The sequence below is a fragment of the Equus caballus genome, chromosome 30, assembly GCF_041296265.1.
Source record: "Equus caballus isolate H_3958 breed thoroughbred chromosome 30, TB-T2T, whole genome shotgun sequence".
Classification (NCBI taxonomy): Eukaryota; Metazoa; Chordata; class Mammalia; order Perissodactyla; family Equidae; genus Equus; species Equus caballus.
Window position 1 is genome coordinate 15,296,284 of NC_091713.1, and position 13,673 is coordinate 15,309,956.

At 50.2% G+C, this 13,673-nt stretch overlaps 1 protein-coding gene and 1 long non-coding RNA gene across 2 annotated transcripts in view; one reads left to right on the forward strand and one right to left on the reverse strand.

Moving 5' to 3' along the window:
• ITPKB (inositol-trisphosphate 3-kinase B) overlaps positions 1-13,673 on the forward strand; it is a 96,141-nt gene that overhangs the window by 28,228 nt on the left and 54,240 nt on the right. The gene's annotated exons all lie outside the window — the stretch shown is intronic.
• LOC138921478 (uncharacterized) lies at positions 103-2,660 on the reverse strand. Its single transcript, XR_011434094.1, has 2 exons — positions 1,860-2,660; positions 103-1,506 (listed from the first exon to the last, which is right to left on the reverse strand). It is a non-coding gene; the product is annotated as an uncharacterized lncRNA (long non-coding RNA).

The window sequence follows — 13,673 nt, forward strand, 5'->3', positions numbered from 1 at the left end:
TTCCCTACTAGATACTTTTGTTTTTTATTATTTGTTATTTTTCAGGGTTGAGTTCAGCTTTGTGATTCCATGTTCTTGCCCTTCATCTTATTCTTTTAAACATTTGTACTGAAACTACTGAAATCTTTCAGGTTTGTGGGGCGCAGATGGGTTCCGAAGGCTTTTTGACCTTCACATCCCAGGAAGGGATAGGGGGAACATCTGTCCAGATGCAGCCTTTGCCTGCTGACTCTTAGCCTGTAGCAGCTCAGAACAAGAGAGAAAGGGCTGGTGGGGTTGATGTTTTTGTGAGCAAATGGGTGTTCGGGAGTGGGAAGAGAGGGAGAAAAATTTCTTCTTGATCAGTGCTTTCCCAACACCTCTGGGCTTGCTTGGATGAGGCTTTGCTTCAGTTCCCAGGGATTTTTGAATCCCTCAAATGACCTGCTTGAGACAGAGTTGTAAGAGCCTCAAAGATCTGCTCTCAGGGATCAGGAGAAAACTCCCAGTGTAATCTGATATTAGCTGGAGGGGAGATGCCCACAGCCTGGGGCCAGCTCAGCCTCCTGGAACGGACGGAGGCAGTCACGGAGACACGTGTTTCTGCTCAGCGGTTGAAACTGTGTGCATGTACGTGTGCACAGGTCCTTCCATTGACAGGACTCGGGACAGGAGGGGCGCATCAGAATCGTCAACCCGGATTTATGTTTCTGGAAATCCCTTTCCCTCCCTCTCGCCACCAGAATGTTTCTGTAAAATGTGGGGTGAGTGACAAAGGAATTAGCTCCTAAATATTTTATGAAATTTTAGGATGCTTTTGCTGGGGGGAGGGTGACCTGAGCCTGGGGAAGCCATGGATCTGGTTCTACGATCGTTCCTGGTGCTATTCTTGATTCTCGGAACATTGAACACTTTTTCATCAAGCTATGCTGGGATTCTTTTTAAAAGCACACAATTTTGCCAGTTCTCTCTTCCAATTCTAAGTTTTCTGAGGAGTGTGTTTCACAGTGTAAAAGGAGCCTACAACTTTAAGAAGGTTTATTCCAGCTCAAGGTTTCAAGTGACGCTGAAGCTGTGTGAACTCACAGGTTTCCCCCTACAACCTGCAGAGGGGAAAGAGTCACTCCCAGCCTGGACAAGGCATTGCTGAACGTCCATCACTTACTGTTTAAGTAGCCAGTGATCTCTGAAGAAAGCCTGGCTGTAAAGTTGCCAGAATGATGCACTGGTTTGCTTCAAGCCATTGTAAACTCTCTTCCCTCTTGTCATTTTTATCTCCAGTGCTTTTGTCACAGTCTTTCTGTTTGTTTCTCCAGAGTGAGAAAAATGTTGCAGTCTCCAGAAAATCTCCAAGAAAGACAGTTTCCACCATTGCCTGCTCAATTCAATTTTTCATAATGACCCAGGAAAGAAACTAGCTGGGTTGTCCTCCAGCCTTATACATCTTCATCAGCACACGCAAGAAGTTTTATACAGGAAGTTCTCACAACTCTGATCAGTTACACCGACTGTTGGAGTATGAGTAGCCTAAGATGATACAATGATTTTTAAAAGATAAGTCGTTTAGTCGTTTTATTACCTTCTAGATGGTGTACAGTTAAACTGGGGATCTAATTTAAGTAATAGTTAACAATTTGTCGTTAATCTTTTATGGCACGCTAAACAGATTTTTCTGAAGTGCTGGTACTGTTAATGTTTACGCTCCTCATTCGTTTAGCATCCTCCTTTTGTGATAGTGCAGCAAATGCTGAATTCAGCCTAAGAATGAATAGTCAAAAGTCCTCTGGGTTCTGAACAAACAGGATCGGAGCCTGCCCCTCATAGTCTGAGGTCTCGGGAAATACAGGCTGAGGGCTGAGTTTGGGATGCACAACACCTACCTTTTCCAAAGCTGTCCCTGCAGGTGGCCACAGTGCTGCCTCGAGAGAAACGTAGTTTGTTGTTGTAGTTATCAGTCTTTGCACGAAGTCAGCTAACAGTAGAACCAAAAGTTGTTGCTCCTGGGGGTGAGAGGGGTGGAGGAAGACTCAAGCGTTGATAATTTGGCTCATTCCATTTTAGGCTGAATGCCGTGTACTTGGCAGTGTGAAAACCGGGGGCTGCTGAGTGAATGAATTTGTGAACATTCACAGCACACGCACTTCAGAGAAGTCTGTTGAGCATGCCACAAAATACCAATGACAAACTACAGCTAACTCGTAATAAATTAGGTTAGCGGGGCTGGACTGTCCCGTCCAGTTCTCACAAAAATCACAAAATCCCTACAAAAGAGCTATTCTACTCATTTACAAATGAGGAAAGCCACACTTAGAGGCATTCTCCCAAGGCCACGGAGCTGGCAAAGTAGCAGCGCGGGGATTCCTTCCGGAACAAGACGCAGCGGCGGCCCTCCCGCTGTCCACCTTGAGGGCACAAAGCAAACGCGCGAGTGTTTCCAGCGCCCCGCCCTCGCGCGTGCAGAGTCCGCCTCCCGGCGCCACCGCCGCGGCCAACCCCGGGAGAGGCTCCCCTGTCACGTGACTGACGCGGCTGCGCACTCCGCCGCCGGGAAGCTCCACCGCCACGTGACCGGTGCACGCGCCCCGCGGCCGGGGGAAGGTCCCCTGTCACGTGGCCGGCGCGGACGCGCGCGCCGCCGCGGAGCATGCCGGGAGGCGGCGCCTGATCTCGGCTTCGCGGGCTTCCGCGCGTAGGCGGCGGGCGGGGCGCTCGGGAGGCGCCCGCTCCTGGGGGCCGGGCCGGGCCAGGGGAGCAAGCGCCGGGAGGAAAAGCCCCTCGGAGAGCCGGCTCTCCTCCGACCCCCCGGGCGGCGCCCGCCGTCGGCCCGCAAGTCGGGCGTGGGAACCGGGCTGAGCCGGGGGCGGAAGGATGGCTGCGCTGGGCTGTAAACAAGTCGAGCGAGAGATGCGGTCAGGCCGGGTCCCCGGGTCCCCGGGTCCGGCTGCTGGCAGGAGAGGCTCGGTGTTTCTCGTGCTTAGGCTCTGGGACCGTGTGCAGTCTCGTCTTTCTAACCGTGTCTGCCCCTTTCTGCCTTCACCTCCTCGGAGGTTTCCCGTTTTCCCCACACTCACTTTCTCTTACGTAAACACACACACTTAGCCTTTGGCAAGCGAAGTGGAATCTGGGTCCTTGTCAGACCTCAATGTTTAAAACACAGGGCACGTTTGGTTTAGATCTTTTACTGTTGTGGAAATAAACCGCCTCCTGCTGTTAGACCAGCTCAGATTTTTTTCGTCGATAGGGTCAATGTAGATTGTCTGTGGGAGGAAAAAATGTTTAATTAGGAATAAAATTATCTTAGTTCCTGGTTTCTTGAGGTTGGAGGGAGCTGGGGGCAAGCAAGTTACGGATAAATACAAAGAATACCAGGAGCCAAAGAAACCACTGTTGAAATGCGGTATCTGTTGTCTCCGGATGATGCACTTTGTTAAATTTGCAGTAAACAGTGCCCCAGGTTTCCCTGTTCATACTCCATGCTAGTTTTAGAGGGTTCTAGACTGACAGTAGGGAAGCACCCTGTAAATGGATCTTCATTACCATCGCCCAGTAAAGAGACTGAGGAGTTGTGTTTCATGGGTTTCTTGGAGTCAGGTGAGTGAATTAAATCTGTGCTCTTACTGTGCGCGTGTAATCAACCCTCCTCATCTCTCTCCAGGCACAGTGCCAGCTTTTCCTTGCCTTTTTTTACAGATAGATACAATAAGGCCGTGGGAAGAGCAGAAGCAGCCCAACAGAAGGTCATTCTTTCTGGGTACCTACTCATGATGAAACAGGAGGAGCTATCAAGTTGATCTTTCTGTTGGGGAAATAGTTGCCCTGCTCAACAGGCACTTGATGCAGTTTTCTTGTCTCTTTCTGTTCTCTGGTATTTGCTTGCGTCTTGGGCAAGCATTTCCTGCCTTTTCTGATCCTCTCTCTGTGTGTGCCTGGGTGTTACAGGAGGAAGGGGGAGGGAGATTTCTGATAAGGGAGCAATTGATGAGCAGGAAATGGCTATTTCGTACTGATTGTTCTGCAGAATTAGAGAATGTTTATGGTGCTGATGTTGTGAGGTTAGAAGGATTCAGTGATCATGACCCTCTGATCACAACCAGGTGGGTTAGTGAATGCCTCTGAAGTGTGCTCATTTCAGGCCCAGTCAGAAGGGGGCTTTGGGAAGACTATCCACCCCAACCCCCCACCGGCATGCTGACAGTTTACTGAGCAGGTCTCCACGTATCTGTGGAGCTTAACAGATGAGGTCCTTGGAGAAAACCAGGAAAGTCAAGTTTCTGAAGTAGGGCTGATGGTAGCAAGATGTTAGAGCCTGCAGAGTCTTGTAGGAATTCTCCTGTTGGGATTGTACTTTCTGTTCTGTAGAAGTGGTACTTCTTCCAAAAGCAAGACTTCTGGGCTTAGATAGCAGGGAGCCTCAGCTGCAGCTCACGCAGGCCGGGCGTGACTGCCTTCTGATCAGAGTGCCAGGAGCATTTGAAGTCCTCAGGCGTGTTCACGTGAAGAATCAGTGTTGTTGGGCACCTGGAACATCTCAAGAAGTCTTGTCCCCATCCATGTCCACAAAAACAGTTTCCAACTGCCTGTTGCCGGTTTTTCATTGAAGGTGCTGCGTGCTGCCATGTAATGCCCTGTGTCATCTAAAATCCGGAGTCAAAGGGAAAGCAAATGATGACAAACCTAGATCCAGAAAAAGACACAGGCCTTTACAAGACTGAATTTCTTCTGAGGTCCCCAGCGTCTCTTTGTATTTCTTCCTTTCTTGCTTGACTTCTGTTTCGGTTCCTCCTCCCTTCTCAATCTGCACAGGGTAGGTGGTGTTCAGCAGTCAGCCTGTGGGAAGAAGCAGCAGGCTCTGGAGTCAGAGGCTGAGTTTCAGTCCCCGCCTGGCCAATTACTAATAGCATTTTAGACAACATACTTATCTTCCGTGAAAATACTTCCGGCATTGGGCTTATGTGGGACTGAGCAATGTAGGTAAAGTGCCTTGCATGCGTGGTAAATGGTACTAATTGTTTTTGTTTTTAGAGGCTGTGCTAGATTGGGTGCTATGGAGAGTGAATACAGACTGCTCTCACAAACCTGACAGTAAAGATGATAATGCCTAACCATGGAGTGTTTAACATGTGCCAGGCATTGTTCTGAATGCTTTAAATATTTTGGCTTATTTAATCGTCATAATGGCCCTGTGAGGTCAGTGCTATTAATATATCTATTTTGCAGATGAGGAAACAGACAAAGAGAGGTTAAGTAACTTGTGAAGTGTCACAGAAAGTTCTAGAATGTGGACACAGGCAGCCTGGCCCTGGAGTCTGGACTCTTAGCTGCTGTGCTCTATCCTGCCTCTCAGCACAGGCTGTTGGATTAGGAAGCCAGTGTTGTCAGCAGCCTGCAAGGTGCCTGGCCGGGCGGAGACCCTCAGAGGTCATCCTCCAGGCGGTCTGCCCTTGCCCGTCTCTTCCCTTGGTCACAGTGCTGTTGGGACCAGGAGCTGCTGTCTTCAGCTTTCCTGCTGAACAGATGGCCCACGGAGAGCTTTCCTTTTGGCTGAGACCTTCCCCTCCCTCTTGACCCGATTAGATCCTTATTATCAACGTGTCAGAAAGCCAAGGCTGTTCCTTATGGGAGATGGTAGGGGTGAGAGGAGGCCAGAGGGCCATGGAGTGTTCAAGGAACCTATGGAAAGCTTAAGGTGCTGGTCCTTGCCCATCAGCTCTTCCCTGGGTCCTCCCCAGCATTTGTTAGTTTCCACATGACTCTGGTTTGCCATTGGTTTTCCAGCTCTTTCTTGAGCTGCCAAGCTCAACCTTCCTAATTATAAGAAACTATGTGCAGCTGGATGGAGAGGGCACCAGCCTGAGATGTGACCATTGTAGCAGAGCAGGCGCTGCCCAGGGCTCTTACTGGAGACCATCAGCAGATCTGCGAGTCCTGAGCCAGCCAGCCCGGCTGAAAAGCCACGTCCAGCGTGGAGCTCTAGCTCAGGGGCCTGGGGGAGAGGGTAGCCTCACCAGGACGCAGCTTTCCGTAACCTCCTGCAGATGAGGCCTCTCCCCTTCCTCCTCTGACCTCAGGCAGCAGCACCCTAGCTTTGGGGTGGCCTCCCAGAGGAAGAGCCTTTGTTTTCCATTCTTCTGCAGCTGCTGGAGAATTAGTAATGTAAGTGAACGTTCAAATGTGAGCGAACAATGCCTGTCCCCTGGGGCCTCTCTCTTTTCCAGGCGTGGCTTGGTGGAGCCCAGCTCTGAGTCTGGGGAGAGGCAAAATGAGACAAAAAGGCGTACACTTTCCCACCTTAGGATTCTGAAAGGGCGGCCCTCCTCTAATATGCTCAGCACATCTGTCCTCTCACTTGAAAGAGGCTTCTCTTCCCCTGTGTATTCAGCATCGCTGGCCCTGCCCCTCTGCACTCAGGTCCCCGTGCTCAGTCCAGAAAGGAGCTGTAACTGCGGCTTTAGGGGCTTTAAGGAGTCAGTGACCTTTCTCATCTTTCGCATCAATAGAGATTTCCCGACATCCACCCTTTGCCAGGCACCATGCTAAGTGCTGCGGAAACAAAGAGACATCAAACAGAGCTTCTGCCCTTAAGGAACTCTCCAGTGTGGGTGATCCCCTTGGCTCCTTGACAGTTCCACCCATGACATTTCGGGGAGAGAAAACAAGATTTGAACCGGTTGGGCAGACAAACCCAAAGCTGCCTTTCAGCCTGCAGTGCTGTTCTGCCCTGGGGCAGTGCCACACTCCATCTGTCTGGAGAACGTAGCTCTCTGGGGCTTGTGGCTGTGACTAGGGCTGCCCCAAGAGGGTTTTCGTTCCTCTCTGGGACCCCTTAACATCCAGATATAAAGGCCATCTGTTTTGCTGGCTGTTCTTGCCGCTCTGACAGGGTCTCAGAGAAACCTTCCCTGGAATGAGGGGATGCTTCAGCTTTTGTGGATGTGGAAAAGGCAGTTCTGGGGGATAACGTGTAGCAGAGGACTAGCTCCATCACCAAACTCTGACCCCCCCCCCCCCGACCCCTTTCTGGCTCGGTTTTGGTGGTTACTGTCCCCTTTGAGTGCTTCCTTTGGGGAAGGAAGGCTTGGGAGCCTGTTGCCCCTCTGTCCTAACCCCTGGGACCCGCACCCACCTCTGTGACACCTCCCAGGAGACACCACCCAACCCTAGCTGAGTCCCTGGCATGGGGCAGGCTGGTGCCCAAAGTGCCAGGCAAGGCCAGAGACCCGTGGCATTCCTGGGCAGCTCTTACTAGGAGAGCCCTGGGTTCTGTGCAGAGGAACCTGGAGAATTCTCTCTTTTGCTTCTGCCACCCAGAGCAGGTGGCCAGTGTCTTCCCCCGTGGTCACTCCCCTCTCCAGCTCCCACCACTGTGGGGAGGAGGAGTGACTTAAATGCTGATCAGAGTGCTGGGAACTGTGTAATCCAGTTCCCTTGGAAGGTGTGTGATTTCAGCTTCTCCCTCAGGATGGAGATGGCCACCCGGAGTCTGCCGACTTGGAGAATCAGGCACAAAGAGCTCGCCCACCTGACTTCCAGGCCGCAGGGACAACGAGCAGAGGAGGTGCTTCCCCTCGTTGCTCGTGCCAGGACTGTGTCTCCTGTGCAACACTTGCTCACCTAAGAGGGGGACATCCTATTTCTCTTGTTTTCTGCACTGTGTATTTGTGATATTTGTAGATTTGCTTGTTGGTGGAGAAAGGGGAGAGAAACTTAACATTTGTTGAATATTTGCCAAACACTGTACCATGCCCTTAAAGGCATCATGCCTTAATCACACCTCATCACGATTATTTCCGTCATCATTCAGAGAAGGAGACAGATTCAGAAAGGTTAACCAAGTTGTGACAGGCACGTAGCCAGAATCAGTGGGTTTCCTCCTGGACCTAGCAGCTTTTAATTGCCGCTTGCTCATGGTTTCTGGTTCGGTGAACTATCTTACGTTACTCTCAGATAAGAACACCTCCAGATTAAAGGGCACCAATTTAGTCAGTGGTTGCTGGTATGGTTTGTTCCCAGGAGGCCTGGATGAATGAACTTCAGAGTTGTGTCCTCTTTTTAGTAGGGACCTGTACCTGTCCTTCCTGTAGGAAACTCGGGCGTCGCTGAGTGTGACCCATCTCAGGGATGTTTTCGGGGGAGAGGGGATGGGTTGTGTGGACCCCTCCTGACCCCTGGTTGGGGGCTGCGGGGGGATGGGGGATCTCAGGCCTCAGGGGGAGGCTCGGACCACTTCACCTGTGCTGTGGCTCAGCTCTGAGGTTGTGTGGCCTTAGTAAGTGTAATGAAACACTTAGAAAATACCCAGAGCCCTCACCGGATATTAAGGCATTTTTGTTGTTTTTTTCTCATTGCTAAGGTCAGCAGTGACTTCTCCAGAGAAAGTCTTAGTGGTCACTTTGTCTCCAAAGGGACCCTGAGAAATGGTAGCAGCTAAAGCTCCAACGAGAAAATGGTTTCCTGAGGAATCAGAGGAGAAAGTACTGGGCCGGGCCTGCGCCGTTTCCTCTCTAAGCCTTGGCCTTGTCGGATCGGAGGTGCTGCTGGCGTTCAGGGCAGTTGAATGTGGTTCCTGTGTAGCTGCCAGGGTTGTCCGTGATGACTGATGCTCGCTCCCAGTGAGCACTTTCTGGTGCCTGTCTAATCCCATAGCAAAACTACGAGGCTGATGTTACCATACCCATTGCACAGATATGGAAACTAAGCCTTAGAGAGATTAAATAATTAGCCCCAAATCACAGTAATCAGTAGAGCCAGGATTTTAACCAAGTATAGTGAATTCCAGAGACTCCCAGGTAGGGGCATTAACAGGTGAGTAATGGGCCAAGCTGGGTGCCCTGGGTGAGGAGCAGGAAGGAGCCGGATGGACGAGGAAGACTGGGAGACAGCTGTCCTGCCCCTGCTCTGCCTTCCTCTTGTCTCCTTGTCCCCATTCTGGATGTGGTCCTATGTCACTTTCCTCCCTCTCCTCTCCTCTTCTCTCTCTTCACCTTTGTCCTACTGTGGTGGCTCTGGGTTTGAGGGGTTCACAGTGGTGGTGTGGGTCCTGCCAAGGTTTCTCCCCTCCCCTCCTCGTCTTCCCCCTCCTTTCCCCATCTCCCTTCCTTCCCCCGCTCCTCCTTCTTGCCATCTGTCTGTCTGCTAGTTTTACCGCACACCAGAGTCCTCAGAAGTGCGACTGAGGATGGGCCAGAGGCAAGTTCTCAGGGGCCGTGGGAGGCTCTGTAGGTGCCTCAGGGACGGCCGCAGTGGGTGAGCCAGGGAGAGAGGGTGGCAGGGGCAGCTGGGCTGGGTTAGAGGGAGGGAGATGTCCGGACTGCTGCTCCTGAGCTTGGGGTTGACTCCCCGCCCCCAGACTGCCATACCTAACTGCTGTTAAACCAGCACCAGCCTCCCGTGCCCGGTAAATGGCTTTAAAACCAAAACATGGACCTTCCTCCTCTTTTAGTATCGATTTTGGCCTAGCATTTCAATCAGGATTAATTCTGACTCCTGATTTCTGTGATTATCCCACTCACTATCCCTCCAGCGTTTCGCAAGGGTCGGAAGAATGAGGAGACTGCAATCCACATGCTGTCCCAGCAACTTTTTAACTCCATTGGTCAAGCCAGTTAACCCAGTGGTTTTCAATGGGGGATGTCCCCCCGGGGACATCTGGCAACGTCTGGAGACATTGTTGTCCGTCACGACCGTAAGGAGGGCCCTACTGGCATTTCATGGGTAGAGGTCGGGACACTGCTAAACATCTACAGCGCACAGGAGAGTAAGGAATTACTGTCCAGAATGTCAGGATGGCTGGGGGCGGGAAACTGATGGCTGAGCCTGAGCTTTTCCAGCTGCAAAATGAGTATAATAACGTCACCCGGCTCCCTGACTTGGGGGGCTCAAATGAGATAAGGTACCTGAAAGTACTTGATAAAACTGTAAGGTGCTGTCTGGGTGTCCAGTTCATCCCTTTCTCAGTTGTGATCGAGGGCTCCATACCATTAGTACTATTGCTGTTCATGAATTGAAGAAGTCGTCGATAAATAGGTTGACTAGGATTGAACTCAGGAAGGAACCTTCTGGGTCCTCATGGCAGAATTCCCCAAGGTTCCTAAGGGTCCATCAGCAGCAGCCTCCAAGGTGTAGTTCAGACAGCTTCAGAGCTTTTCAACCCCACTCTGATGCAGACTTTATTTCTCTGTCTTTTCATGCAACTTGATGAGACCTAAACACATTCTCCATAGCATTCTTCCTGGTTTATAGCCTCCATCGAAAGAAGAAATGAGATTGGTTTGCTGAGACTTTTTCATACTGAACCATTCAGACTTAGTGATGTCTGCTTTTCCTTGTAAATGCTCACAAATCACTTGTTCTGTAATCCAGCCCTACGTTTGCCAGTCGGAAGCTTCCAGAATTCACTTTGACAAAACACTGGGCAAATATTTACCCGTCTTCAGTCCTCTGACCCTTCTCATATTCTCTGTGCTGTTTTCAAGGTTACTAGCAGTGGTTCTGTGAGCACACAGATGAGTTCTTCTAGGGCTATGCTTGAAGACGAGCATAGTAAGCAAGGTGTGCTGTGAGGACCCACTGGCGGGGCCATGGGACAATGTGAATTATCTGAAAAGCACCACCCTGGGGCTTTATGGGGAAACGTGAGTTATCCAGAAAAGGGAATGAGCGGCCAGTCAGCCCTGTGATGAGTGCCTTCTGTTGACCCATGATGTCAGCACAGGGTGTTAACTCAGAAAGGCACGACTGGCTCCTATGAACCACAGCAGTTTTGAAACTTGACCCTCAAAGGGGGGTCAATATAGATGGTCACAACCACCACATCTTAATGAAATAGACTATAAGAGAGTAGAATAGAAATATCAGAAGGCATGGTAAGGGCTGTTTGGGGAACCTCTGTTTCAGCTTCGTGTGTGTATGTGAGGAATACACTGGGGGATGCTGAAATCCGACTGCTTACAATGGGCTACAATTAGAACTTCTGCACGAGCAGAGGCAGAGGTCTCTAGACTCAGAGAGTGAGTGGTTCTGAAGTCTAGAAATTAAATGCTAAAACCGTGGCCCTCAGACAAGGGTTTCCCTAATCTCTGTGTGTGAAGAGGGTCTCAGCATTGCCTGACCCTGTTCAGTTTAGACGAGCCAGGAAGAGGCAGGCGAGGAGGGGGTGTTGGAGGGGCCCGACTACCTCCAGCAGCCCGAGGCGGTCCTAGCTCAGTGTCTTCCGCGTTCTGCTCTTGGGCTCCTGACCCTCCCCCCGATTCCCAACAGTGACTTTAGTCCAGCTTCTGAGAAAGCGGGGCTCTGTGCAGTCTGCTCACAGAGGGTGGGCTGCCTCGAGGGCTCCTGGGTCCCTGGGCTGAGCAGCACCTGAGCCGGGACCACATGCCTGCTTTGCTCCCTGAGCAGCTGAGCTCGGTTACCATGGGCCTGGAGCAGCTGTCAGGGATTTCAGCTGAGGCCAGAACCTCTGGGGCCGGGAGGAGACTGAAGCTGTGGACCTAGGAGCCAGATGTTGAGAGCTTATTGTCTGCTGATTGTTGGTGCTTGTTAGGAAAAGAGGAGGAGAAATGAGAGGCAGCGTTCACACTGGCAAACATGCACAAAGCAGTGCTGCTGCCTGGGGAGCCTGTCTTTTCTCTTTCTTTCTTCTTTTTAAAGAAGTTCTCCTGTTCCACAAACCTTAATATTTCTCCTATATTTGGGGCATTAACAGTTACACGTTTGAAAGATACATCTCTTGAATGCCCTGCGCCCTGCAGCTCTCTGTCTTGCGAGTAAGGTCAGGTGGCGGTTTGAAGTGGCTTTCCTTACAGTGGCCGGCTCAGAAATCGCCAGCACACATCCTGTCCAGGCCCAGCTCTCTGGAGGAGGACGGCAGCCTCAGCTGCGCCGTGGCAGGGTGCAGCAAGGATCCGCACGGGCTTCTGTTGAGGCTCCCAGGGCTGCAGAACTGGAGAGCTTTCTCTAGAAGCTTACCGCTTTCAAAATGATTCCCATTTTCCTATTTATTTAAAGAGGCTTTTGTGTTTATGAAATCTCTTCCCGCCATTTCACGTGACTTGGGACAGAGCAGCTGGGATGATGTTCTTTTTTACTCAAATGGAAAGTTGGGCTGGGCTGGGGCCTACAGAAAACTTGGAGAAGTTTAGAAGCCAGGCAAGCAGGATTTTTGTTTTTTCTTAAAAAAAAGTCATTCTGAGAGGCAGCTTAGTGTAATGGAAAGAGTGTGGACTTGGGAGTCAGGTGATTTAGAGCTGAGTTCTAGCTCTGCTCCTTGGGCATATTGCTCTATTCTCCTTTATAAAACTTGACAATTATAGGGTTGTGAAGGCTCAGTGAACAAGTCATGGTACTGTGCACGTAGTAGGGCCTTTGATACGTACCGATTCCCTCCATCCTTGTCTTCCCAGGGCTCTTATCTTTCATCGCTGGTCCTTGGGAGGCCACCAGAACAAGGAATGCTGCAGACTCTGGGTGGGCCTCCAGGGCCTTTAGGATTAAGGCCGATGCAGGTGAGAGCTGTGTGTTTTTTGGTTGGGTTGTTAAAATTGAACCCATTGAGTACAGTGACGCGATGGGGAGAGATGGAGGCGGCATAAATGGAACGTTTGGAAGCACAGTGCACAGCTCTCGAGGTGGCACGACAGACTGCTTGGCATTACAGCATTATTATTTATTAGGGAAAGCTGAAATTGGTCAGAGAACAAAGTTTTCCTTAAGACTCAGTCTTGGGACTAGCAGTCTCTCTTCATTGTTCCTTCATTAAAATTATTTGCTTTGTTCTATATTGAGCCAAATGCACTAGCCAAAATACTGCTTTGCAAATTATGGGGGGGATGTCTGCTAATTTGAGGTCCTCCCCTTCCTGCTGTTGATTCAGGCTCGGCTAAGGCATTCATATACATTTAGGGGATTTTCTGTGGCTGATTTTAGAATGCCTGCTTACTGTGCGTGTAGCGCTCTCCCCAGCCATGCTCAGCCACAGCCTGCCTCCTGCCACTGCCAGTGGAAGCCTCATGGCCTGAGGTTGGGAAGAGAACAGAAGAAATCCATCTTCCGAACGCGTCTGCAGTTAGTTTGAGGAAAGGAATATGCATCCTTATCCCCAAAGAGAATAAACTCGTTTTTTAACTGTAGTAAAATATACATAACATAAAATTTACCATTTTAAGCATTTTTAAGTGGCATCAACTACCTTCAAATTTCTGTGTAACCATCACCACCATCCATCTCCAGAACTTTTTCATCTTCCCAACTAAAACTTTGTATTCACTAAACAATAACTGCATTCTCCCCTCCCCCAAGCCCCTGGCAACACCATTCTACTTTCTGTCTCTATGAATCTGACTACTCTAGGTGCCTCATATAAGTGGAATCATACAGTATTTGTCTTTTTATGGCCAGCTTATTTCACTTAGCATCACATCTTCAAGGTTCTTCCACGTTGCAGCATATGTCAGAATTTTCTTCCTTTTTAGGGGTAAATAATATTCCACTGTATGTGCATAGCACATTTTGTGCATCCATTCATCCGCCACTGGACCCTTGAGTTGTTTCACCCTTTTGGCTACTGTGAGAAACTAGATTTTTCATGTTGAGATGCCCACTTCCCTTGCCTCCTTGTGAGGTAGACAAATTGGATAGACTGTGCTCTGAGTCAGTGAGTGAGGTGTGTGAATGTGTCTGAGTGTCCCTCTGTGTGTCTG